The sequence below is a fragment of the Lemur catta genome, chromosome 15 (genome assembly GCF_020740605.2).
Source record: "Lemur catta isolate mLemCat1 chromosome 15, mLemCat1.pri, whole genome shotgun sequence".
Lineage (NCBI taxonomy): Eukaryota > Metazoa > Chordata > Mammalia > Primates > Lemuridae > Lemur > Lemur catta.
In genome coordinates, this window is record NC_059142.1 from 10,874,557 (window position 1) to 10,901,384 (window position 26,828).

At 44.8% G+C, this 26,828-nt stretch overlaps 1 protein-coding gene across 4 annotated transcripts in view; it reads left to right on the plus strand.

Moving 5' to 3' along the window:
- The first annotated feature begins 11,848 nt into the window (after positions 1-11,848).
- The window catches only part of NDEL1 (nudE neurodevelopment protein 1 like 1), a 46,140-nt gene continuing 31,160 nt past the window's right edge, over positions 11,849-26,828 (plus strand). For 2 of the 4 annotated variants that reach the window (XM_045570232.1, XM_045570231.1), the window contains exon 1: positions 11,888-11,984. The gene's annotated coding sequence lies outside the window, so the exon portion shown is untranslated. Of the gene's footprint in view, positions 11,985-26,569; positions 26,708-26,828 lie in introns of those variants that run through there. The other 2 variants (XM_045570230.1, XM_045570233.1) reach the window with 2 other exon arrangements.

A 26,828-nucleotide genomic window follows, 5' to 3' on the forward strand; every position in this document is an offset into this window, starting at 1 on the left:
GCCTTTGGGTAAGTAACTTAATCTTTTTGCGCCTCAGTTGCTTCATCTGTGAAAAATGGGGATCATAGTACCTGCTCTATAGGGCTGGTGTGATGCTAAAATGAACGGATGCAAGTAATGTGTCTGGAACAAGGCCTGGTATGCAGTAAGGGCCCTTTTGGTGATCGATCTGTCTATCTATCTATCAATCATCAGTATTATCATTACAATTGTGACAAAAAGAAGGCTAAAGGGGAATAAGAGGGGCCTGACCAATCTGGTCCTGGTTTAGTGAATGAAATGCCTGCTGCAAATACTGCCATTGCGTTTCAGAGTGTCCTGCCTTTCTCGGCAGAAAGGACAGATGCAGCCTGAATCGTGGAAGAAGTTTCCAGCTCAGGGAGGGCTGGACCAGGGGTCTCTTCTCTGGGCAGGCCACCCTGGTGAGTTGTGGGGACACTAGTTCTGGGGACACATTTGGGGGTGATGATGCTGAGGCACCGAAGTGCGACCTGGGTCACCAGGATGGGGATGGGTCTGGAGACCATTTTGGTCCCAGCGAGAAAACAGTTGGAGAGACAGTTTGGAGAGACAGTTTTGTGAGGGTAAAGGGCTTCCAGACAAGGGAAGAATCCTGGTGAGGGGTGGCTAATTGCTGACGAACTGCAGGTCTGGTTTCTGCAGGGATGAGTTGCTGGACCAGGACAGAAGTTCCCAATTGCCAGAGTCAGAATTGATTAAAGAAACAGGTTTCCAGGCCCCGCTGAGGACTTAGGTAGGTCTTAGGATGGGCCTAGGAAACTACATTTTATTTAGGATATATTTGTTATATATATATGTGGATTTATATATATATATATATAGAGAGAGAGAGAGACAGAGAGCAGATATTTGTTATTTTAAATAGATGAGTGGGTAGATATGGGACAATGCGAGACTAGCACGTGCTCATGGTGGAATCCAGGTGGTAGAGATACAGATTCTCATAAAATTATTTCAACTTTCCTATAGGTTTGGAAATTTTTATTAAAAAATGTTGGAAAAACATTTTAATTTCTTGAATAAGTAATATATTCAGATGATTCAAAGGTGAGAATGTATTAAAAGACCTACAGTGAAGATTAACTCCCCTCCCTGCCTCCCCTGCCCATTTCCTTGCATTTCTTCACAAGATAACCATCCCTTCAAAAGTGTTAAAAAAAAAAAAAAAGCATTGGTGAGGATGTGAAGAAACTGGAACCTGTGTGCCCTGCTGGTGGGAATGTAAAATGAGGCACCTTCTGTGGAAAACGGTATGGTGGTTCCTCAAAAGATTAAACATAGAATTACCATATGATCCAGTAATTCCACTTCTGGGTATATACCCCAAAACAAGGATTCTGGTTGATATTTGTACACCCGTGTTCATAGCCCCGTTATTCACAATAGCTGAAAGGTGAAAGTAACTCAAGAGTCCATCAACAGATGAATGGATAAACCAAATGTAGCGCATACTTACAATGGAATGTTATTCAAGCTTAAAAAGGAAGGACATTCTACCACATGCTGCAATTTGGATGAACCTCGAGGACATTACGTTAAGTGAAATAAGCCAGACGCAAAAGGACAAATACTGTATGATTCCACTTAATATGAGGTACCTAGAATAGTCAAAATCCTAGAGACAGACGGTAGAGAGGTGGTTGCCAGGGGCTGAGGGTAGGGAGAATGGGGAGTTGGTTAATGGGTACAGGGTGTCAGTTTGGGAAGATGAGAAGAGTTCTGGAGTTGGATGGTGGGGATGGTGGCCTCACAACGTGAATGTACTCAGCACTACCAAACTGTACACTTAAAATGGTTAAGATGGTGAATTTTATGCTATACATAGTTTACTACACTCTCATTAGCAGTTAGTTTTGTGCATGTTATTTATATCTATGTCTACCTAAGCAAATACAGATATGGATTTGTATTGTCCCCCCTTTGTTTTTGCCTCAAGGTGGTGCACCACATGCACGCCTCTGCACCTGCATCTTGCTTGTTTGACTCGACAATGCATCCTGGAGCTTCCCGCATTATCGGCACACACAGAGTTCCAGTTTTTGGCATGTGAGTTTTTAGCAGCCTCCCCAGCTAACGTTGAGAGGCAGCCTGTGTGGGAACCTCTGGCCCCAGAGATTACTGGGGTCCTGGGTGCTTGGAGATGTGCTTCTTCCTCCAGCCTGGGTGGAGGAGGACTAGAAGCTGAGGTGGCTTTTTCAGACAGAGGCCCAAAGGGCCCCAGGAGCCTCCAGAGTGACCTGCTCCTTTGTCCCCACTGTCTTCACTGTCCCCAGCATTCTCCGCTGCAGCATCTCCAGGGCAGTGGGATCCCCGCAGCTCCTGGCTCTCCTGCTCCCCTGGAGGGGCTCTGGGTGTCCAGCAGCAGGGGCATCCCATGGCTCTCTGCCCCACCTCACCTCCACCCGCTGTGGGGACCAGGTAGGGGCAGCAGGCAGGAGCAACTTTGATAGGATGGGGTCACTCACACCATTTGGAAACTTCCAAGGCCAACATTTTAATAAGAATAAAAATGAGTCACCCCAAATATGGAAGGCAGAGGGGAAGGGAGGCTGGAGAGCAAACATGGGCCCAGAGGCGGTAGGAGGGAGAGGGAGAGGGGAGGGGGACAGGACAGGGGGAGGATGTGAGTTTATGAGTAAGGCCCACTTTTGCTAGGGCAGAGGCTCTGGGTCTTTTTATATGGCTGCTGTTCCTGAACAGATACACAACAACGATCTTCACCCTCCAAACGTGCTCTTGTGGGCACGCCTAGATTACTGGCCAGGGCCTGGACAAGGGCTGTGAGCTGTCTGGAGACAGGAAGCTGTTGCCCTGAATGCCCATCACTGGCCAGTGGAGGTCGGTTCCAGTCCTGGCTCTGGCTGAGGACAGAGCCAGGCAAGGGAGGCAGGGCCGGGGTGCTGGGGCAAGCTGGTTGCCCCTGTGCACGCAGTGATGGTAATGAAGCAGTGCCCAAGGGGCAGGAGGTGGGCACCTCCCAGCCACGAGTGTGTGTGCACATGACCCTTGACCCTCTTCCTGCCCCAGCTCCTCTCCTCAGCATCCAGACTGGCCTGGTAAGTGTGGGCAGAAGGACCCCACAAGTGTGCAGTGGTCCCCAGGGAAGCCTACACAGAGGCCCAGAGGCGAGATTGGCTGCTTCGGTGATCCCGCAAGATGCCTGTTTCCCTCCCCGTTGCCAGCCCTGTCCAGCCAGCTCCATCTAGCTGGTGGGATGTCTTGGGTGAGGCCACAGTCCCCACTGTGAGCAGGGGAGGACCCTGAGTTGGTGCAGCCCCAACTGTCTTCCCACCCAGCCGCAGTCCATGGCCCGGCTTGTTCCAGCCAGCTCAAGGGTTTGCTTCATCCCAAGGCCACGTCCACGCTTCTGAAATCTCTCTCTGCAACCTGTCCCCTTTGTTCCACCCTCATGGGATCTCTCCCATTATTACATAGCTAGCCCAGGGCTGCTGGTAACACAGGGGGCACCATGGGCCTATGAACAGAAAACAAAGCGGCCCCTCCGTCTAGGAGGTAAATTGGAAAAAGGCACTTGCTCCTTCTCAGGCCCCATCAGGGCACATGGCTGGGTAGGTGGAATAAGGGCTGGTTTTTATTCCCAACTCACCCCCAGGCCCTCAGCCCCCCGGCTCCCTTAGCTTAACACTATGAAGTGGCCATAGGTCTCACCCCATCCCCTTCCCTCCCTCCGAAGACCCCCATGGCTCCCTATTGCTGTCAGGACAAAGTCCACACTCAGCGAGCACATGAGGCCCTCACTGGTTCCCCCAGACTCAGCCCATCCCTGTGCCCCCATCTCTGGCCGCACTGCATGGCCAAAGCACTGGCTTTCAGCTCAGGTTCCTTGAAGGCCTAGGGTTTATGGGGCTCTGTGACTTTTTTTCATGCCTTTTTTGTTATTTCCTGGCGAGAATGCCTTTCTACCTCATCACCTCCCCCTGGCATCTCCTGTCTGTCTTTTAAGACCTTGAGGGAGGGCATGCTATTTAACTCATCTCTGTAGACCTAGCGCAGGAGCCTGGGATTATTAGAGCGCAATAATAATTGTTTGTTAAGTGAAAAAAATCTGCCTTCTCCACCCTAGTTCATGTGTTTTGGGCCAGAGGTGGGGTGCAGGGGCAGTTTGGGCAACACAGTCACTCTGCTTTCTGTTCCAAACTCCTTTGGAATCCACACCCAAATTCCTTCCTCAAAGTCACAATGGACTGAGAAGCTTGGGGCTGGCTGCAGACAGCAGAACAAGCCCTCAGCTGGGTTAGAGGCTCACGGGAGCCCCTGTACGCCAATGTGCACCGTGAGAAAGCAGGGTTCTGGGCAGGTGTCTTGGGAGGTGAGTATGGCAAGGAGAGGGAAGATGGCTGGGGAAGCGGGAGGGGGTTTCGAGGACAGCTGGGGCTTCTGATAGAGAAAGGAGAACTCGGAGATCATAATCTAGTTGTTGCCCTGTCTAAGCACCCCATGTATGGTTGTTTATTTGACAAAAGAAAATGGGCCACATTTTAAACTTAAATACCTACTCTAGCCTCATCCTAATCTACACCTTGAAAATATCCATACCTTAAAAAGTAATTCATTCCTTAGAAGTCCCTTAAATATAAACACCCATATCTCAAAAAGACTTCACATATAGGCATCTATACTTTAAAAATATAATTAGAACCTGTGATTTCAGGTTTGATGTTCTAATTATATTTTGATAAATGGTAAAATTAATACATGCTTTTAAGTAAAAAAAAGTTCACTTGTGCCACATCTAAAGTTGCCGTGCATGGGGACTCTGGGACAAGTGGCTGAAGGCTGGCTGTCTGGGTAGGAGACACAGGCTTGGGGCGGAAAGGGGCGACTCCGGGACTTTCTGTGGCTAAGCCCAAGGCCCGATTTAAATGCTTGACCTGAGAGCGCTTTGGCGGGGAAGCCACAGACGTGGGTCAAATGAAAGAATCCTGAGAAAAACAGCTTGGACCCGAGGATGAAACCGGCAAGGAAGGACGGTGACCCGCGGGTGCGGGCCGGGAGGAGGAGACCTGCAGGGCGGGGCACCGGGCGAGCAGGAAGGGCCTGAGTAATGCCCCAAGCCCGCACCTGTCATCCACCTCGACCCTGCGTGCTCCCTGCCCCCCGCCTGTCATTGGATGCGCCGGCCTGTCCAGTGACCAACTGCAGGGGCGGAGATGCTTCCAGACGGGCAGGGGAGGCAAGCTAACCAAGAAGCGGGCAGGTTTGTTCTCGGGGACACGGTATGTGGAAGGGAAGCCTCTCCCCACTCCTCGGGGTGGTGGCGGCAGCCGGAAGCTTGCTGGCAGCTAGCTGGCTGCCTCTGAGCGCGGATTTCCTGAGTCTGCACTCTTCATCCCTGGACATAAATCCTCCCTGACAGCTGAGAGGCCTCGATTCTTGACACAGGTAAGGCCAGGGTCAGGGACAGAGTCAGGAGTGAAAATAAAATTTTTTTTGATGATAAAAATAGCACTACTATTGAAAAAAATGTGGAAAATTCATAAAAGCACACACACACACACACACACACACACACACAAATACAAGCTCTACACCACTTCTACAGATAACTACCATTAATATTTTGGTGTTTATTCTTCCAGTATGTACATATATATACACACACATATGTAAAATATGTATAATATATTATAATAGTAGTTATGTTTAAAATAATTATATATTATATGTATATGTATAAGAATGTATAATTATTTTTAAGATAAGTGGGATCACATTATATAAATTCCTCTAGGACCTGATTTTTTTCAATTGTTATCTTATGAACCCAATAAATATTCTTTTACACCCTCATTTTTAATGGATATAGTCATTTATTTAATGAATCTCATGTTGAGTGATATTTAGTTTGTTTCCAATTTTTCCCTATTATAAAAAATTTCTGCGATAAGAGTTTTTATTGCACAATCTTGGTGATGTTTCCTTAAAATAAGTCACTAGAAGTAGAACTGGTAGTTCAAAGGATAATATTTTAAAGACTTGTGATAGATACCATCAATTTTCCTTTTAGAAAGGTTCTGACAATTTAGACTCCCTCTAGCAACATATGAAATTGCCTTCTGTCAGCCCCACCCACCTTGGCTGGATGGTATTGTAACTTTATCTTTACCAATACAAAAACATCTTAAAATCTTCCACTTCTCTCTGTCATCATTGTCAGTATCCTAGCTTAAGACACCATCATCAGGCTGAGGTGTGGTGGCTCATGCCTATAATCCTAGCACTCTAGGAGGCCAAGGGAGGATCCCTTGAGCTCAGGAGTTCGAGAACAGCCTGAATTAAGAGTGAGACCCTGTTCCTACTAAAAATAGAAAAAAATAGAAAAAATTAGCTAGGCATTGTGGCTTGCACCTGTAGTCCCAGCTACTTGGTTTCCTGCTTCCACTTTCCTCCCTTCATGGTCTGTTTCCCTCAGATTAGTTGACTTTTGCTCTGGTCATGACAGAATGGCTTGTATCAGACTAGGATTCTTTTAGAGTGCAATGTAAAAATTAGATCACACACATACACACACTCATAAAGCTGTTTTAAGGCATCAGAAAGGAGTCAATAGTGGCAGAACTTAAGTAACCAGAATCTTGGAGAGAAAGAAAACACTTTGAGGTGATGGGGATCTTCTCCAGAGCTTTTTACCCTCAAGAATTTGCTGATTTGCTTGGGAGGCCTTGAGGCTGAGCAGAAAATGGGGGCCTAAAGCTTGGGCAGTATCACAGGGCTCAAAAACTGGAGTCCAAGCTGGACGTGGTGCTGCACACCTGTAGTCCCAGCTACTCCGGAGGCAGAGGCAGGAGGATCACCTGAGCCCAGGAGTTCAAGGCTGCAGTGTACTATGATCATGTCACTGCACTTCAGCCTGGGCAATAGGGTGAGACCCTGTCTCCAAAAACAAAAACAAAAACAAAAACAAAAACAAAAAACTGGAGTCCAAAGCAAATGGAATTTAAGGAACCAAGATCCTGGGGCACAAGAGAGGTGAGCCGCACATTCTATGCAGCTTTTTTCCCCCTGAAAATTTGCCAAATCATATTTGGGGTAGGGTGAGGCAGACACAAAGCAGTAAGCTGTTGTTAAGCTAAGCATAACTTTTGGCCTTCTTAGAGTGTTAGGGATTCAAAAATTGGAGTTCAGGGTCTGATAAGAGAGAAGAATCTGGTAAACACTCTAGGGTTTCAGTGAGGCTCCTAAAGGGCTATGACCTAGGAACAAGGGCAATACAGAAATAGAACAGCCCACACAAAGCCTGGAACATCTCAATTCCTGATTGGATTAAATGATTTGACTCTAACTGCCTGAAAAAAAATGTACATCTTATCTGGAGAATAACATCATCCAGAGCCTCTATAATTTTTCATTCTCTCCAGCATCCAACATTTAATAAAAATTAGCAGATATTCTAGGAGACATGACCAAATAAAATGGACAATAGAAGTAAACCCAAAGAAGAACAACACATTGGCATCATTATATATGGACTTTAATACACTGAAGAAAGTAGATGGAGGGCTAGAACTACTTTTAAAAAAAATCAGTGGAGATTCTAGAAATAAAAAACACAATTACTGAAACAAAAACCTCTATAGATGCATTTAACAGCAGATTAGACACAACAGGAGAGAGGATTCGTAAACTGCAAGATAGGTGAGTAGAAAATACTCAGTCTGAAACACAGAGTGGGAAAAAAGGATGGGAAATACAGAAAAGAGTGTAAGAGCATGTGGAACACGGTGCAAAGGTCAAAATACATTTCATTGGAGTATTAAGTCACTTAAGTCAAGGAGAGTGAATGACTAGGTGAGAACCAATAGTTGACGAGTTACTATGACTTTTACAATCTTAATGAAAGACTTTCAGCCACAGATTCAAGAAACTCTACAAGTCTCAAGCAAAATAAATACAAAAAATCCACACCTAGGAGCACAGTAGTAAAACCAAAGACAAAGAGAATTTTAAAAAATTGGCTGAGGGAAAAAAAGACACGTTACTTTTAGAGGAGCAATAATAATTCTCTCAAGATAAATGATGTAAATCAGGAGACAATGGAAGTCAAGGATGTACATTGTAATCTTTAAAGGGTAAAAGAAAATAGCTGACAATCTGGAACTTCCTTTTTTAAATTAACTTATTTATTTTTGGGGGATGAAGTCTTCCTCTGTTGCCCAGGCTGGAGTGCAGTGGCGTGATCATAGCTCACTGCAACCTTGAACTTCTGGAGCTCAAGCAATTCTCCCACCTTGAGTACCTGGTACTACAGGTGCACTCTACCATGCCCAGCTAAATCTAGAATTTTCTACAGAGAAAAATGTTCTTAAAAAATAAAGGTGGGCCAGGCGCGGTGGCTCACGCCTGTAATTCTAGCCCTCTGGGAGGCCGAGGTGTGTGGATTGCTCGAGGTTAGGAGTTCGAGACCAGCCTGAGCGAGACCCCATCTCTACTAAAAAAATAGAAAGAAATTATCTGGCTAACTAAAATATATATAGAAAAAATTAGCCAGGCATGGTGGCACATGCCTGTAGTCCCAGCTACCCAGGAGGCTGAGGCAGTAGGATCGCTGAAGCCCAGGAGTTTGAGGTTGCTGTGAGCTAGGCTGATGCCACGGCACTCACTCTAGCCCGGGCAACAGAGTGAGACTCTGTCTCAAAAAAAAAAAAAAAAAAAAAAAAAGGTGGAATAAAAAATGTTTACAAATGAAAACAGAGAGACTTCATCTTCAAGATAGAAGCACTAAAAGAAATACTAAAGGCAGTTCTTCAGGCAGAAACAAAACGATCTCAATGGAAGCACAGAAATGCAGGAAAGAAGGAAAAGAAGTAAATATGTGGGGAAAATATATGATATTGACAACATAAAGCAATAATAATATCTTAAGAGGTACAAATATATGAAGAATTATTTGACAATCATAGCAAAAAGGTAAAAGCAGAACAGTGGAGTTAAATTGTTGTAAGATTCCTGTATTATCTGCGGAGTGGTAAAAGTATGAATGATAGTGGACTAATAATTTAAGGATGCATGTTTCAATATCCTAGGTAATCATTAAAAGAATAATAAAAGAATGTATAATTAAGGTTATGGGAAAATGGAGTAATTTTAAAAAATCTAATTATTTCAAAAGAAGGTAAGAAAGGTATAAAATAAGTAAATTTCTTTAAAACGTCTTTGACCATTTGCATTTCTTCTGCTATGAACTTTTTTACATGTTGTGTCCAGTTTTCTATTTGGATACTCTCCTTTTTCTTTTTTTCTTTTAATGCAGCTATGCTTGGAATATAGTTTTTCTTTTGTTATTGATTTAAAATGGATGTAAATATAAGTGAATAGAAATATGTCAGTGAGAATGTTGCACATACTTTCTTGTAGGGATCAGTTTTTAAATCTTTATGCTTTTACTTTTAGTTGGAACACTCAGAGCGTGGCTTGTCTACTGACCACTTGCTTTGATGCGAGTGAGAAGAATGTTCCTTTGAAGTCTTAATGCATTGCAGCCAAGAGCTCAGCAAATGCCTGAAAAATTGAACTGAATTGAGAAGGTCAAGGGCTAAGCAAACACGGAGTGCTGCATTATTGTCATTTAGAGAGAAAGGAGTTATCAGGGACAGGAATAGAGAATGGTGAATGTTGAAGGAGCAGAAATAAAGGCGTGAGAAAGAACCAAGGGATCTCCCCTACAGGAGGGTCGGACGCTGCGCTCTCCGAGGGAATGCCTGGGGCAGAGACGCGTGGTGCAAAGCTGACCAAGGACAGCAGGTGGCGCTCTAAAGTCGTCCCATTGCTATCCAGACTCCCAGGCCCAAGATCTTGCTGGAGCGCCCAGGAAGTGGACGCTGAGTGAGGCATCGGGAACCCGCCAGCCCGAACCTTTTGGCTCTGTGCTTCCTCCAGAGGTGCAATCTCCAAGATCAAGGGCGCTGTGGGTTTTTTGGTTTTGTCTTCCTGTGTTTGCTTGGCTTGTGGGTGCCTGTACAGCAGCATCCATTCAATTCAGTTTAGACCTGTGTGGTCTCAAACTTTGATGAGCAAACCAGTCACCTGGTTTCTCTTGTGAAAATGCAGATTCTGATTCCCGTAGGACTGGGGTGGGGCCTGAGATTCTGCATTTCTAACAAGCTCCTTGGTGATGACTCATGCTCAGTAGTTCTATTAAAGTTTAGAACATGCTTACTGTGCAAGGTCCCGTCTCTGTGCAACAAGGGAGGTGAGAGAGAAGTGAATCTGGACTCCTCCCAAAGAGTTCACAGTTTGCTAGAGTAAACACAATTTCACAGAAATGTCTGAAGTACAAGTTAGAGTGTGAGGCCACTTACTGCATGACCTTGGGCAAGTTGTGTGCCGTCTTTGGGTCTCAGTTTGCTCATCTGTAAAATGAGCCTCCACCTTAGAAAGTTAGTTATTTGGGAGTTAAAGCAGGATATGGTACATAAAACACTTAGCACAATGCTTAGCATATACTAAACCTCAACAGAGCGTGGGGTACCCTAGGAGCTGTGTGAAGTTAGGCGGATAGCCCTGGGGGGGTGGTAAATCGGAGGAAGCAAGAGGTGGGGGCAATCTTTAAGCAGGTGCCATCTCAGCTGCCAGGATATCCACCATCTGAGTACAGAGCCAGGAAGAGGGCAGGTCTCTTGATCAGGCAGCAAACCTAAGGGCTGCTTTTGAGGGGGATTTATTAATAATATGCTGCAGGCTAAGTGGCTTCCTTCTGGCAATGGATGGGGTGGGTGGGGGCAGGACTTCCAGGCAGATGGAGCTGTGGCCTTCATCTTTAGAGGATTTAAGGGATTGCAAGAGGAGCTAAGAGGAGCCAAGGGTCACCCTGGCCCTGTCCTCATGCAAAGCTTTGCCACATCCTGCAAAACCTCAGTCCCACTGCTGTGGATCCTTCAGCCCAGATACCTAAGTGTACCTATGTGCTTTCAATAGGGGTGATGTTTCCATGACATCTCTAAGGTTCACAGATATTTATGGACTAACCAGTGCTCTGATGGGTGCTCCAGGGGATACAGAGACAAATCCATGCAGCACCTACCTTCACTGGGGAGAAAAGACATTGCCATGGGAAAGGAATTATCAGTAAAGGGGCTCAGTAGAAGCTTTTGACAATGGTGCCTCTTCTGTGTGGCAAGACTAATTGACACATGAGACCTACAGCCACTGTGGAGGCAAGAAGTGTTCAGGTGACTCTTCAGACCTGGGTGGTCTGCTCTGGTAAAGCCTAAAGGAAGGGGGTGGATTTGGAAAGGCAGAAAGGGGACAACCACTAACAGCTACAATTGGATTTATGTGGAGCTGATTATACATGTCATCTCATTTAAGCCCTAAAACGATGCTCCAAGGTCAGCACTGGTATTGCCTCCATTTTATAGATGGGCAAATGACACTCAGAGACGCAAAGCAACTTGCTCAATTTGTCACAGCTAAAAGTGGCAGGTCGAGGCTATGTGATGTTAAGTTCTATGTACCACGTATGTGCTGTGTAGGCTCTGTGCTGGAAGGACACATGTGCCCCCATGGAGACACAAACAACGCTGACATCCGCTCATCTCCTCCCCTTGCCTTTACCCTCCAAATACAGTGACAGAGGCAGGAAAGCGGGGAGAGAACAGGTCATTTGTCTGGACGACCAGTGGCTTCCACACTACCCGTGCAATGGAAATGGGGAACCTGACGCCTAGCTGAGGAGTCAGGACTTGAATTTCTTCTTTCCCTTTCAAAGCACTGACGTCTTGCTTAACTCCAGCTGAGCAACGAGGCGCGGGCAGGGTTGCCTCCCTTGTAGACAGCAGGCCCCAGCCTTCCTGGCTCTAACCCACTTCCTGTCCTTGCGTCTCTTTTGTCAGACGGTGATTCTCACTCTTCCTGTTGACTTCTGCTTTGTTCCAGCCAGTTCAGCGTGGGCCCCTGTGCACTGCTGTGGATCTGATCAGCTGAGACCTGGGACACAGGACCAGGTACCTTGGGGTGATGAGGAGTGGGGGGAGGGGGGCTGATTGGAGAAGGTCTGGGCCAGGTGAGACACCTGAGAGACACCAGAGTCCGGGGCTGCGGCAGTCTGAGGACCCTCTCTGCCCTTGTCAAAGGCTGAGGTCAGTTTGTGAAGTTGGTTATGTCCCTGTGGTGGGTGACACAAGGGGTTTGCTTTGGTGGCTTCCTGAAACTACATCGTCTGTCCACACCCCCTAAGATTCTGATCACCTTGATTTGGTTTTCTATTTCCTGAATTGCCCAGTGAACATTTTCCTGGGTTGCAGAGGGAGCTCATCAGGCTCAGACAGGTTTATCTGGAACTGACAGAGACACAGTCAGCGTGATGCACTGAAATCACGCTGGGCGACCAAGTTAGGGGCTCGCAATGAAGTCCTGGCTCCTTGGCTTAATTGCTTATGGGCAAGTTGCTTCCCTCTGAACCTGTTTTCTTTTTTACAAAATGTAAAACATGTCTATTTTATTGGATTTTTGTAATACTTAGGTAGGATAATGATTGCAAAGGCGTTTTATAAATTATATGATTGTATTCTTTAGGGTTTGGGTTTACTTTTATTTCATTTTCTAAATGGAACTAGACAGGTTTTTTCTTGACAATGTGATAGTTGATAAAAATTTAAACAATACAGAGAAATTGAAAGTCTTTGCATAATTCTATCCCTAAAGATTAACACTTTGGCATATAGACATCTAGACTTTTAAATAAAATTTTTAATGTAGAATTCTACTTACTGTCCTATAACCTTTTTTTACTTAATACTATCTCTTGACTGTCATCCTATGTTAATTTGTAAATATCTACCTGTCCTTCTTAACATCTGCATAGTATTCTATTGTATGGATGTACCATGATTTATTAAACTAGTCTCCTATCGATGAGTGTTTAGGGTGTTTCCAATATATTTCTATAATTATAAACAGTGCTGCAGTAAACATCACTGAACATACATCTTTGCATACTAGTCCTATTACGTCATTAGGATAATAGGCGTTGGATCACTAAGTAAAAGGTTATACATATATTTACAGTTTTGATTAATTTGTCCAGGTTCCATTACGAAATATCCTATCATTTTATATAAATTTAATATCTATTTATTAAAGCAACACAAAGCTTACAATTGAAATAGCAAATCTTGGCTGGGTGCAGTGACTCATGCCTGTAATCCCAGCACTTTGGGAGGCCGAGGTGGGAAGATCACTTGAGACCAGGAGTTTGAGACCAGCCTGGGCAGCACAGTGAGACTCTGTCCCTACAAAAAATTTTAAAAATTATCCAGATGTAGTGGCACACACCTGTAGTACTAGCTACATGACAGGCTGAGGTGGGAAGATCCCTTGAGCTCGGAAGTTTGAGGTTGCAGTGAGCTATGATTTTGCCACTGCATTCCAGCCTGGGTGACAGAGTGAAACTTTGTCTCTAAAAAATTTTTTTAAAAAGAACAAAAATTAAAAAAAATTTCTTTCCTCTCATTTTCTCTATTCTCTCTTACTAAAATTTCTATCACTTGGATGTTGAACTTCTAGGTTTATCCTCTCATGTTTTTGCTTTTAATCTTCTATTTGGGAGATCTGTCTTTTGTTCTCCTGTTTGGGAGATTTTCTCAATTTTATGGTTATACTCCTCAAATGAATATTTTTATTTCAACCCTAATTTTTTTAAAAAAGGTGCTCTTATTCTTGTTTCTTTTTTTGTAGTCCCATGTTCTTGTTTCATGATGTAATGTCTTTGTTTATTTCTCTGAAGATATTTATTACAGTTTTTTCAGCTTACTTTAGCTCCTTGCATTGTATTTATTGCTCCTGAATTTCTTTTGTGTTATTTTGTTCTATCTTTCACATGGGAGGCTTCCTCAAATGTTTGGTGATTCCTTGTTGAACGTTCATTTTTGTGATAAAAGAACAAGAAGCTGATTGAGGGTGTGTGTGTGTGTGTGTGTGTATGTGTGTGTGTGTGTGTGTGTGTGTGTGTGTGTGTGTGTCTGGGCTTGTTGGTTTTTAGGCCTCTGTGTAGGGTGACCAACTTGGGGGGACCAGGTTGGTAGACCCCTAGAAGAACTCTCTGATCTCCCATCTGGAGGGTACAAGCCAGGCTGCTAGCATAAGGCCATCAGGGGACAGGAGAGGGGTCTCATCATTCAATATGTAGCCTTCAAAAACTCCCCACGCCCCAAACCCTTCTTCCCTTTATAGCGTAGTGACTTAACCCTGCCCTCTGTTGTGCACAGTCTCCTCAAGTCTGGGGGTTCTCTGGTTTAGTTTTTCCAGAAGAAAACCCTCCTTCTCCTGCTGGGCTGAGAGAGTGGCTTGTCAATTGCCTGGGCTCTGAAGCCCATGTTGAAATGTTTTGCAAACACATCGTAGGTACTTTCAACAGATCTTCCTGTTTTTAGCCCCGCCCCACCCTGGCACCTCCAATTCCTGAGGGTTTCTGGAGTTCAGAGGTGTGGCACTGCTTACTTCCGCTGGGCATTTGGTTTCAGACTTCTCTGATCCTCTGCATCAGCCTCCACTCGCTAATCTACTCCAGCTTCCAAGGTTCTGTTGACATCTCTTGTCCACTGTTGTCTCCTTTCCCATCCTCTGTCCTTGTGGATTTATACCTATTAAAATTCTTATTCTTTTTTTGGTGGGGTTTCAGGAGGAAGCGAAGATATGTGCATTTAATCCATTGTGGCAACAAAGGTAGTTATAGCATTTTTCACTCCTACCAGTGTTGTGGCAGAGAATGTGCTTCCTTATACTTTTACCAGCCCTGGGCATTATCATTTGATTTCCATTTTGCTAATCTACTAAGCAAAAAGTGTGATATCTCATTGTCATTTTAATTTACATTTTAAAAAATTATTAATGATATGGTTGAGGACCTTCTTAGGTATTTAATGGCCATTCATATTTCTTCTATCAATTACCTATTTCTGTCCATTGCCCATTTTTCTACTGGGGCAGGCTAATTGCTAAGTCATTAATGCATGGCCAGCTCTGTAAAGAGGTCTGTGGCCCAATCCCTTATTTTCTTGTATATGTAGTCTCAGAGCACAGGCTTCAGAAAATAGCAATTCTCAATGTCTGTGTTTTCCAAATTTTCTACAGTATATGCATATTCTGTGTCTACAGTTTCTGATGATTTTCTTCCCTTGGATTATAAAAGGAATATGTATATACTGTAGAAAATTTGGAAAACACAGACAAACACACAAATGTAAATGTAAATCACCTGGAGATAGCCACCACTTACAAATATATTCTTCTACTGTTTTTTTCTGAGTATATATTAAATACTTATAAAAAGAGTAATTTTATTTTGTATCACGCTTAAAACTTACTAAATCATAATTTGTTCTCATATACATTGTTCTATGACATCATCTTTAGTGACCACCCACTATTCCCTGGTTTGTATATACAATCATTTATTTAGCAGATCCCTGTTGACACACTTTTGGGTTCTTGTTGGGTTAAAATTTTCATTAAGAAGTTCCTCTTTTGATCATGACACCATCTAATCTTGTTTCCACAGTGTATCTGCTTAGCAATCTCTTTTCAGTGGGGACAGGGGGAAGATAAAGGTAAACTTTAATTCCTTTCAGGCTAAATTATTACTAATTCTAAATTAATGAACACAGAATCATGGAGATTTTGTAGTGCTTTCAGTGTTTTTTCCCGGGTCATTCTGGGACTCTGGCTAGATATGTCCACAGCCTTCCATTGGCGTGAGCACACGGAGGGGCCAAAGCACCAAGGAAAGAGTGATATGTGGAACGAAGAGAAAAGAGAAGCAGATCAGGCAGGATCTGATCTAAGAAATAATAGCTTAAAAGAGAGAACATCTGAGGAAAGAGACTGGTCTGAAAGTTGAAGACCTGAATTCTGTCCCCTAGTCTGCCACTAACTATATGTCCTTAGCCAGGTTGCTCAACCTCTCTGTTTTTCTCATTTGTCAGATGACTTCCAAGTTCTCTTGTATCTCTGAGGTTCTATGAATACTGACTTTGTCACCACTGGCTGTATGATCCTGGACAAGTTGCTTAATGTCTCTGAGACTGGGTTTCCTCATCGGTAAAGTGAGAACACTAATAGCTACTTCACAGGGTTGTTGTAAATGGGTGTTTGTAAAGCACTTATCACAGGGTCTGTCTCCTATTAAATATCCAATGTACCGTAGCTATTTTTATTGCATGCCGATTGTTATGTTGTTATGTAAGAAGAGGGAAATGACATCATCCCACACTGTGTGTATGGAAAGGAACTCTGTCTTCTCAAAAGTGGTTTCAAAGTTCAATCTGCAGCTGGGACAGATGCCAGGGGGCAAACTACAAAGTCACCACTGGCCACTGACCTCCTTTCTCAATTCTCTCTTCCCCAGGGCCTGGGCAATGTCCAGTGTGGGCCAAGGAAACAGGCTTCTGTTTAACACAGACATGGATGGGAAGCAATAGGAAATCCCATTTCCCAAATATAAAATATCCATGAGTGTAACAGAAGGGGAACTAAGCCCTAGATTATATGGATCTTCAATGTCAGAGATGCTCTTAAGAAAAAGCTGACATACTTTCAAGTTGTGATTAATGAATATGGAGATGGGAAGAAGGAGTTGTGGGCGTAGCTGAAGTTTTGCTCTTCACTGGTGTGCATTTTTGGACAAATTACCTTTTTCTGTAAAAGTAGGAGCCCGGATTCTATTTTTATTCCCCAAAGGATAGTCTGTGTACTACTGGTGGCACGCAAAAAGTTATGTTAGGTGGTAAGGGATGAACATTTGAAAATTTAATAGTTATATATTTATTTTTATGGAATATTATGGAAACTACAACTATCAATTCCATGATTTCATAGAGATGATTGTTCAGAGTGAGGCTAATGCAAGATTTAAGTTTATCTTTTAAAAACTGCGTCAATTCAAAGAAAAGTTCAAAGATGATATGCAGAAATGGCAAATATTGTACAGGTGGTAAAATTGGAATGTCAGAGGTGGCAGGCAGAATAACAGCCTGTTCATGTCCTAATCCCCAGAGCCTATCGTGAGTATGTTACCTTATATGGCAAAAGGAACTTTGCAGATGTGATTAAGTTAAGGATTTTGAGATGGGGAGATTATACTGGATTATCTGAGTGGGATGATGTCATCAAAAGGGTCCTTAAGAGGGAGGCAGGAGGATGAAAGTCAGAGAAGGTACTATAATGACAGAAGCAGCTACCAGAGTGATGCCACCAGGAGCCGGGGAACCCACGTGGCCTCTCGAAGCTTGAAGAGGCAATGAACTCATTCTCCTCTGGAGCCTTCAAAAGGAAGCAACCCTGCCAACACCTTGGTTTTAGCTCTGTAAGTCTCATTTTAGACTTCTGACCTTCAGAACAAATTTATTCAGAGGATAAATCTGTGTTGTTTTAAGTCACCAAGTTTGTGGTCATTTATTACAGTAGCCACAGGAAACAAACAGACCGGACATTAGATGCCCTCGAATTGGTTCATTCTGCAAGTTCAGCGATTCCCCGGGGCATAGAAAGGAACATTGGCACGAATACGACTATTCTTGGCCATTACCCTCACTCACCTAGGAGGGTGCTGACCACCTTGGTCAGACTAAGGAGAGGCAGGCTCTCTGCCCCCACCAAGAGGGTGCTTGGCTGGATGACAGGATGGGTCCTGACTCATGGGCATTGTCAACAATGTCATCTGGTTTGACCTGCTCATTTTATAGATGAAGACACTGAGGCTCGGAGAAGGGAAGTAAGTTGAGCAAACTCACCCGTGATGGGGCTGATTGGACCAAGGTGAATAAACACCTGGAAGGGAGTTAACACCAGGCATGGCGGGGTTCTCACACCAGGGTGGGGAGTGTTGAAGGGCTGGTGCCTGCCATGGCTGGGGGTGGAGGGTAGATCTCACCACTCTTTGATCTCCTTCTCTATGTGTCTGGGCCTCTTGCTTTCAATCTGGTTGCTTTAATATCTTTTTATCAGGGTTTTAATAACCACCCTGTTAACACATGATCTTTAGGAAACTGTTGAAACAGCAACATGCTTGGAGAAAGGGCTCTCCTGCCCCTAGCACTTCAGTGGATGTCTTCTCTTGTGCCTGGCCTGGTCCTCTCCAAAGGGACGTGTCAACTGTGATTGATATGAAACCTGGGATGTTTCATTTCTGCAATTCAGCATTTATGAGTCAAAATTGGCCTCTGTGGTGCTCCTGAATAAAGCCCAGCCTCCTAATTTTGAGCAGAAAATGTTTTCCATGTAAAGGCCACAAAACCCCCTTGTGGTAATTTTCAAAGTGGACATCTAGACTCGTGTTGTATCATACAGGAATTGATGAAAGCTAGTGTGAAATTTCCTCTGAGATCCCATAGACTGTCATTTTACCATATTACATTGTAGTTATAAATAGTCAGGGTATTGTTCTCCTCTTATTTAGACAGTGGTCACAAAAGTGACCTCAGAGAAGCAATCCTTACATTCCAGATTAGCTATAGTTGACGTCCCAGGTAATTCTACCACTCTAAGTGCCAAATATCATTATATTGTCAGTTAGTGGATGTTTAGACAATATGAACTTGAAAAGATTGTAGGTTGGAAACTTACATCTACAGAGCCAGCACATATGTTTACAGGAGGGAATGACATCAGGTCAGGCTAATTAGGGAGTCATCGCAGAAGGAATTATTTCTTACGATTGGTGCTGCAGAATTGGGAACCCTCCCATTGAAGCTTTACTGACGTGAGTGCCCAGGTCACTCTGTATCTCTTGGAGTCACTTGGCTGAAAGGTTGAAAAAAAATTTTTTTTTTAAAGAGACAGGGTCTTGCTCTTTTGCCCAGATTGGAGCGCAGTGTTGTGAGCTTAGCTCACTGCAAGCTTGAACACCTACCTGGGCTTATGCACTCCGCCCACTTTGGCCTCCCCAAAGTGCTAGGATTACAGGCATAAGCTACTGTGCTTGGCCCTAAATGTAAAATATTGAAAAGTCCTGGCTAACTTTTTTCTCCATAGTACTTATTACAGCTGACATACTCATGTTTATCTGTTTTCTGTTTTCCTTCTATTTCCCTTCTTTTCTTTCATTGTTAGAAAACCTCCAGGAAGGAAGGGACTTAGCTTCTTTTGTTAATTGGTCTATCGCTGGGGCCTGGAATGGTGCCAGGCACTCAATAAATATTTAGTGAATGGTTAAATACATGATCTTTTGGTCCTGGTAACTTTGACTCATTGGCTTACCTGGTAATGGGAATTTGGCTGAAATTGCCTGATATAATCAGCTCAAGCTGGTAAGAAGCACTCCATTTCTTTTCAGCCCTGTTATTTTATTAGTCTGGCTTGGGAGTAGGTAAACCCACTGCTGCCTCATCTGTGTAAAGGTATGTGAGCAGAGCTGGGCGTGGTGGCTCATACCTGTAATCCCAGCACTCTGGGAGTCTGAGGCAGGAGGATTGCTTGAAGTCAGGAGTTTGAGACCAGCCTGAGCAAGAGTGAGATGCCGTCTCTACAAAAATTAGAAAAATTAGCTGGGCGTGGTGACGTGTGCCTGTAATCCCAGCTACTCTGGAGATTGAGGCAGAAGAATCAATTGAGCCCAGGAGTTTGAGGTTGCTGTGAGCTATGATGATGCCCCTGCACTCCAGCCTAGGCGCCAAAGCAAGACTCTGTCTCGGAAAAAAAAAAAAAAAGGTATGTGACCAGATATCATTTTCTCCAGGGACAGTCATACTGTTTATGTAGGTGTGATATCAACAGCTCTTGGCGTTGCCAGGTGTTAACCCAATTAGCAATTAACAGTGTCATGTCATCCTTTTCTGGGGAGGCAGCTGTCACGCTGGGGTGTGGATAGTGACTGTCAGGTGGCTGAGGTGGGAGCCAGGCTGATAGTGAAGACTGAAGCTTGGAGAGCGGAGCCTCTGAGGCCAGGAAACCCCCGAGGTTCCAGAGCGGGAGGAGTCCACTGTTCAGGTAGGCTGCTGGGGAAGAAATTAGGACAAGTTCCAAGAGATTCATGGGAGCATGGCAGGATATCAGGTTCCATACAAAGGGGATCAAAGGCTAGGAAGAGACTCTTGAGACCTCAGTTTAGCCACCTGGATAAGGAGGATGAGGGCTGTTTCCTTCCAGGTACCAACAACCAGGGCAGGACCTTAATGGGATCTAAATTGTCCTCATTTCTCACCTCTAAGAGTCACCTTTCAGCCAGCTACATCTGGAGGTCTGCAGAAGGTGAAGAACCCTCCTGGCACGGGGTCCTAGGGCCAGAAGCAGCCCTCATTCTCAGACAGACACAATGGAAAGGGACAGAACAGAAAGGAGGTTTGAAACCTAACATACTGCACAGAAAATCCATCAATTCCTGCCTTTCTGTTGACTGACAGCCACCTGGAGTTTGAAAATTGAGGGGACAAACTCTGATGGAAGAGCTGAGGTTCCGAGCCTGAGCTACTTTGGGTAGTTGGTGAGTGCCATGTGCTCAAGAAGTCACTGAGGATGCAATAAAGAGAACGTGAATGGAACTTTCTTTCCCTTCAAGGTGGTATAGGAATACCCCAGGCTGGCTTGTTTGTGGCTACCTGGCCAAGGGTCAGAGACCAACCAGAAGTGGGGCATTTCTGAGTCAACCATGAACTGGTTACTACTCAAAATCTTGGAAGGGGAAATTTATTTTCTGGTTGAAGCCTCTGGCATTCTGTGGACCACTCGGCACTTGTCATGGCCTGACAGGAAGAGATTTGCCTCTTTGCTTATTGTCTGTCTTCCCCATTAGAATATAAGCTTTTTAAAGTTATGGTGGCATTCCCAAGGCCTAGAACAGTGCCTGGTACATAGCAGGCACTAAACTCCTAGCTGATGAATGACTCTCCTTTTTCTATAAAACCACTTCTCACCTCAAGGCCCAAGTGTATATTTTTTAAGATTAAAAATATTATCATTATTACTGTTTTTTAGATTATAAAAGCAAAAGATGTTGCACTGGGGATTGTAGGTGCTATAGATTGGGCTTAAGATTTGGGCTAGGGAAAAGACACAGTTGCCTGTGACCTGAATCCCAGTTCCTTTGTAACTTGGTGTTATCTAAGTTCAGCCTTTCATACCAGTGAAAAGCTTTTCTGTTTATGGTGATTTTTTTTCAGAATTTGGGGCATTTTCCAGAAAGTTTTGTCAGTCTTGCATTTGAAGTTATAGCCACCAAACCATTGATTCATTCTTTCACTTTCACTGAAGCATATTAAATGAGTGTTTGCTAAGTGCCTGTTGCTGGCGAGTTATTAGGACAATCAACATTGTCCCTGCATTCAGTGACTTTTTGTTGCTTGGGGGGATATTGAGTACCTCTGTGACCAAAAGGCTGTGTTCAATAAGTCTCGTGTGCACTGTGAGTGGCTCTATTTGAGCTCAGAGATGGAGTGTTCACTTTGGGGTTTTGGGTATCAGGGGAGGCTTCCTGGAGGAGGTAGCATATGAGTGAGGCTTCAAAAGGCAGAAGGAGGCAAGGCAGGTTGGCCAAGCCTAGGGAGCAGCTGTAGTTCCCAGGGCATGGCAGTCAATAAGACAGACCCAGAGAGGAAGGTAACCATCTATTTGGGGGATGCAGTGGAGGGTCTGGCTAGACCCAGGCAGGCAAACTGTAGGATGTAGACTGTAGAAGTGGGTTGGAGTTGCTTTGGGAGGACCTTGAATGCCAGACTATATTGTTTGTACTTTATCACAAGGGTAACAAGATGCCACCATAAGTTTTGGGGCCAGGGATGCTCTGTATATAATGGGATTTTAGAAAGATTATTCTAATAGCTATGTGTGGACTGCTGGGCTGGAACAAGAAGAAATTCAAGGGAGAGAAATTTGGGGATGGAAGGACAGATAAATAGGAGACTTTGGATTGGGAGAGATGCACGAGGAAAGTACTGAATAATGAATGGATTTTTTTGAGTTTATGAAGGGAAAGTCATTGGGGTTTGGTGATCACAGGATTGAGATGCAAGCTGGGGAGAGGGATAAGTAAGGGTGATTTGATGAGTGCTTTGTGCCTCAATGACTGGGAGGCATCTGCCAATGACATCATTGGCAGAAACAGGAAAATTGTTTTGGAAATTTCTGTTGAGGCAAAAGAAAGATCTGTTTGGGGTTTAGGGATATAGAGTTGGAGGTGATAGTGGACATCTGGTAGACATATCCACCAGACCATTAGCAACCAGCCAGCCATTAGGTGTCCCTTGCCCACCTTGACCTATGCCCTTAGAACTTAGCAAAAAATACTGTTCAAAGGAACACAGAGAGATTAGGCTGAATCAAGCCTTTGCTTTTGAAGTGTCTTGCTCACCTGATTGAGTAGAGAGTCAAATATGCCCCAACTCCTCAGAATTATAGCAGGCCTGGGTGCATTACATCACCTTTTGTGAATGTGTGATGTGGCCAAAGTCTAGCATTAGAGTTTAGGCTCGTACCCAGACCTCCCCTAGGGCAGCTGGTCAACTTCCATCCCTCCCAGTGGTGGAAACTGGCCTCTGTTTCCTGTATCTCAGAGTTTTTGGCAGGAAAGATATAGGGATGCTCATGCATGCTTGCAGGGACTGTGACATTCACCTCTTTGGCTCAGTCCAAGAAAGATCTCACATAGGGACCCATGCCTCAGCAAAGCCTTTCCTAATAATGGTTTATCAAGGCAGAGGGGTGGGGCAACCCTCACCCACCTTTTCTACCTTCACAAGGCTGTTTTTATAATAATATAACTTCTGCTCCTTTTCGACGCTGCCTTCCTTCTTCCTTTCCATTTTATTTTCCCTTGATTTGGAAGCAGGGGCTGGAGCAGAGGTTGGAAGGGCTGGAGGAGATTGTTGCTTGCCCTGTCTGCCGAGCCCCGGGGCCTCTCTCCCATGGAGAAAGCTCAGTCTACAAGGAGAGAGATCAGTGCAGGGCCTCCAACACCTCTGAGAACGCAGCCAAGCAAAGCTCATTCATTAAGATGAGGCCAACACACCAGTCCTGACAAACACCAGTTCCGGGTCCAGGCTGCGTGGGATGGGTAGCAGCCTGGAGGATGATGCCAACATCTTCTGAGGGGCCTGGCCTGCCATTAGATGACTCAGTGCGTTTCCCAGCACCTCAGGCAGGGACAAGAGCTGCAGCCTTTATTTTTTTTCCTCTTGGGGTGGGACTGTTCCATCTTGGCAGCAGGTCCACACGAAAGCCTTCATCAGTCCCCTCCCTGTCTGTGATCTCGCCAGCCAGAGCACAGGAAGCAGAGCCCCAGAGCCTGAACCAGCTTCCAAGCTATCCTAGGCCACTGGCCTTGGAGTAAAACCTGCTTGGGTTTAAACGCCAGCTCTTCTGGGTCTCAGGTTACAATATGTAAAATGGGAGGTAATAATTACAGCCTCACAGGCTTGTGAGGACTGAAGGATATAATGTTTATAAAGCACTTAGCACAGTGCTCTGGCCCAATAAATGGTAATTATTATTAATAGTTCTCCTTCTTGGGCGTTATAGTAGTTGTTAATAGTGTGGTTTCTGGGCCAGGTGTGGTGGCTTGCGCCTGTAATCCCTGCACTTTGGGAGGCTGAGGTGAGAGGATCGCTTTAGGCCAAAAGTTGGAGACCGGCCTGGGCAACATAGTGAGACCCCTGTCTCTAAAAAAAAATTAACCAAATGTGGTGGTGTGTGTGCCTGTAGTCCCAGCTACTTGGGAGGCTGAGGTGGAAAGATCATTCAAGTGCAGGAGCTGGAGGCTGCAGTGAGCTATGATCATGCCACTGCATTGCAGCCTGGGTGACAGAGCAAGACTCTCGCTACAAAAAAAAAAAAGTGTGGTTTCTGGACTTAGACAATCTAGATTGGGTGGCTTTGAGTCTTGAGTCCTCCTCTTTCTAGTTGAGTGATCTTGGGCAGCTTCATCTTGCTAGTCTGTTTCCTCATTTTAAAAACGAGAATAACAGTACCTATCTCATGGGGCCATTGTGAGGTTGAAATTACACCAAGCAAGGGTTTAGCACAATTGTCAATATATATGAGCAGACTTCAAAAAGTTTGTGGAAAAATAGAATTAAAGACAAAAATTAAAAATATCAACTTTATTTCTCAACATAAGCTCCATCAAGTTCAAGACACTTTTGTAAGGAGTGATAGTGGCCATTTAGTCCATCTTTAAAGAACTAAGGGTCTTGGGAATTTAACCATGTTAATGCAGTCTTTTTTTTACACTTCTAACTGAAGAAAAATGGGTGTCCTCTAAAGATTTTTTAAGATTAGGAAACAAAAAGCAGAAGGAGCCAAATTAGTACTGTAAGGTGGATGCCTAATGATTTCTCATTAAAATTCTGGAAAAATTGCCCTTGTTTGATAAGAGGAATGAGCAGGAGCATTGTCGTGGTGGCAAAGGACTCTCTGGTGAAGCTTTCCCAGGTATTTTTTTTGCTAAAGCTTTGGCTAACTTTCTCAAAACACTCTCATAATAAGCAGATGTTATCATTCTTTGGGTCTCCAGAAAGTGAACAAGCAAATTACCTTGGGCATCCCCCAAAACTGTTGCCATGACCTTTGCTCTTGACCAGTCCACTTTTGCTTTGACTGGACTCTTCCACCTCTTGGTAGCCATGTCGTTGATGTGCTTTGTCTTCAGGATCATACAGGTAAAGCCATGTTTCATCACCTGATAACAATTCTTTGAAGCAATGCTTCAGGATCTTGATCCCATTTGTTTAAAATTTCCATTGAAGGTTCTGCTTTTGTCTGCAGCTGATGTGGGTGTAACAGTTTTTGGCACCCATTGCATAGAAAGTTTGCTCAACTTTAATTTTTCAGCCAGAATTGTGTGAGCAGAATCACTTGAGATGTCTATGATGTTGGCTATTGTTTCAGCTGTTAATTGTCAGTCCTCTTTAATTAGGGCAGGAATAAGATTAATTTTTCCTCGAAAATTGATGTGGATGATTTGCCATTGTGGGCTTCATCTTCAACACTGTCTTATCCCTTCTTAAACCAAGTTATCCATTTGTAAACTAATTTCTTTGGAGCATTGTCCCCACAAACTTTTCTTATGAAAAGCATCAATGATTTCACCATTCTTCCACCCAATCTTTACCATAAATTTGATGTTTGTTCTTGGTTCAATGTTAGCAGAATTCATGTTGCTCTGATAGGGGCTCTTTTCAAACTGGTGTCTTATCCTTCATAATGCCTCAAACTAGATGCTGTTCAGACATGTTATAACAAGTTAATATGAGTTTATTTTGTTGCAAAAAAAAAATTGAAATCCGTGCATGGTTTTTTCATAACACACATTTCCCATGAACTTAAAAAAATTATTTTTTTGTAGAGACGTTGCCCAGGCTGGTCAGAATGCCTGATCTCAAGCGATCTGATCCTCCTCTGCCTCCCAAAGTGTTGCAATTACCGGCAGGAGCCACAGCACCTGGGCCTAAACTAGTTTTTATTTATTTTTTTGAGACAGAGTCTCACTCTGTTGCCCAGGCTGGAGTGCCGTGGCATCAGTCTAGCTCACAGCAACCTCAAACTCCTGGACTCAAGCAATCCTTCTGCCTCAGCCTCACAAGTAGCTGGGACTACAGGCATGTGCCACCATGCCCGGCTAATTTTTTCTATATATTTTTAGCTGGTCAGCTAATTTCTTTCTATTTTTAGTAGAGATGGGGTCTCGCTGTTGCTCAGGCTGGTCTCCAACTCCTGAGCTCAAACGATCCTCCCGCCTCAGCCTCCCAGAGTGCTAGGATTACAGGCGTGAGCCACCGCGCCCGGCCCCTAAACTAGTGCTCTCTTCCTTTAACTTGCCACTGCCTTAGCGGTTGTCCATCTCCATTTCTCTACTTTTTGAGCTAGTACCTCTTCCAGCTTGCTTCCTTCTCCAAGTCCCCTAGCGGAATATCTATATATATTTAACATATATTTGTGTGTGAATATATGCTCAGATATGTAGAACGTAAATGGACATATATAAAATCCCTTGGTGCGACCAAGGAATCCATTCATTTATTTATCAAATATTTGAGCACCCACTCTGCCTAGAGCCAAGCTGTCTGTTGTGATAAACAAGGCATAAGAGGTTCCAGCTCCCATGGAACTTAAAATTCTACTGGAGGAAGACAAGAACAAGTATAAAATTTCCGCTAGTGGAAGCGCTGTGAAAACAACATCGGGCTTTGTGAGAGCGATGGGGATAGAATACCTCTGTGTTCTACTGGGTGGAGGTGGACACAGAATATAAGCCGAGATTTATTTCATAAACGGGAACACCGAAACATGGATACCTGAAAGGTCTCGGTGGCCGAGAAACTGGGGGATGTTCTCACACCCCGTGGCACCACTTTCCCAGACAGCAAAGTTTCACCTAACTGCAGAGGCCAAAACCCCACCAGTTGTTGGGTCCGGAGGCGCCTGCGCAAAAGGACGCCGCCAGCTTGACGTCAGCGCGCCGGTTCCGGCGGCCGGGTGTGATGCCGGACCCCCCACAGCCCCGCCCCGCACGCCCGCGCGCTCCCGCGCATGCTCCGAACCCCGCCCCCGTGCGTCACAGAATGGCCTCGGACACCCGGGGAGCTCCTGACGTGTCGGGGAGGAGCCGGGCGCGGAGGTGCGCGGAGTGGAGCTCAGGGCTGCGGAGGGGAGCGGAGGCGAGCGGCTGGGCGGGCCTGGCCAGGCCAGCGGAGCAGAGACTTCGGTCGAGCGGCGGCGAACATGCGCTTTTGACACAGTGCGGGTGAGCCTGCGGTGCGGGGCCGCTCCCGAGGGGGCCGGCCGGGCCGGCGGCGCCGAGGCCTGCCCTTGGGGAGTCTGCCCGGCCCGGGGGCTGTGTCTGAGGCCCCGACGGGCCGGGCTAG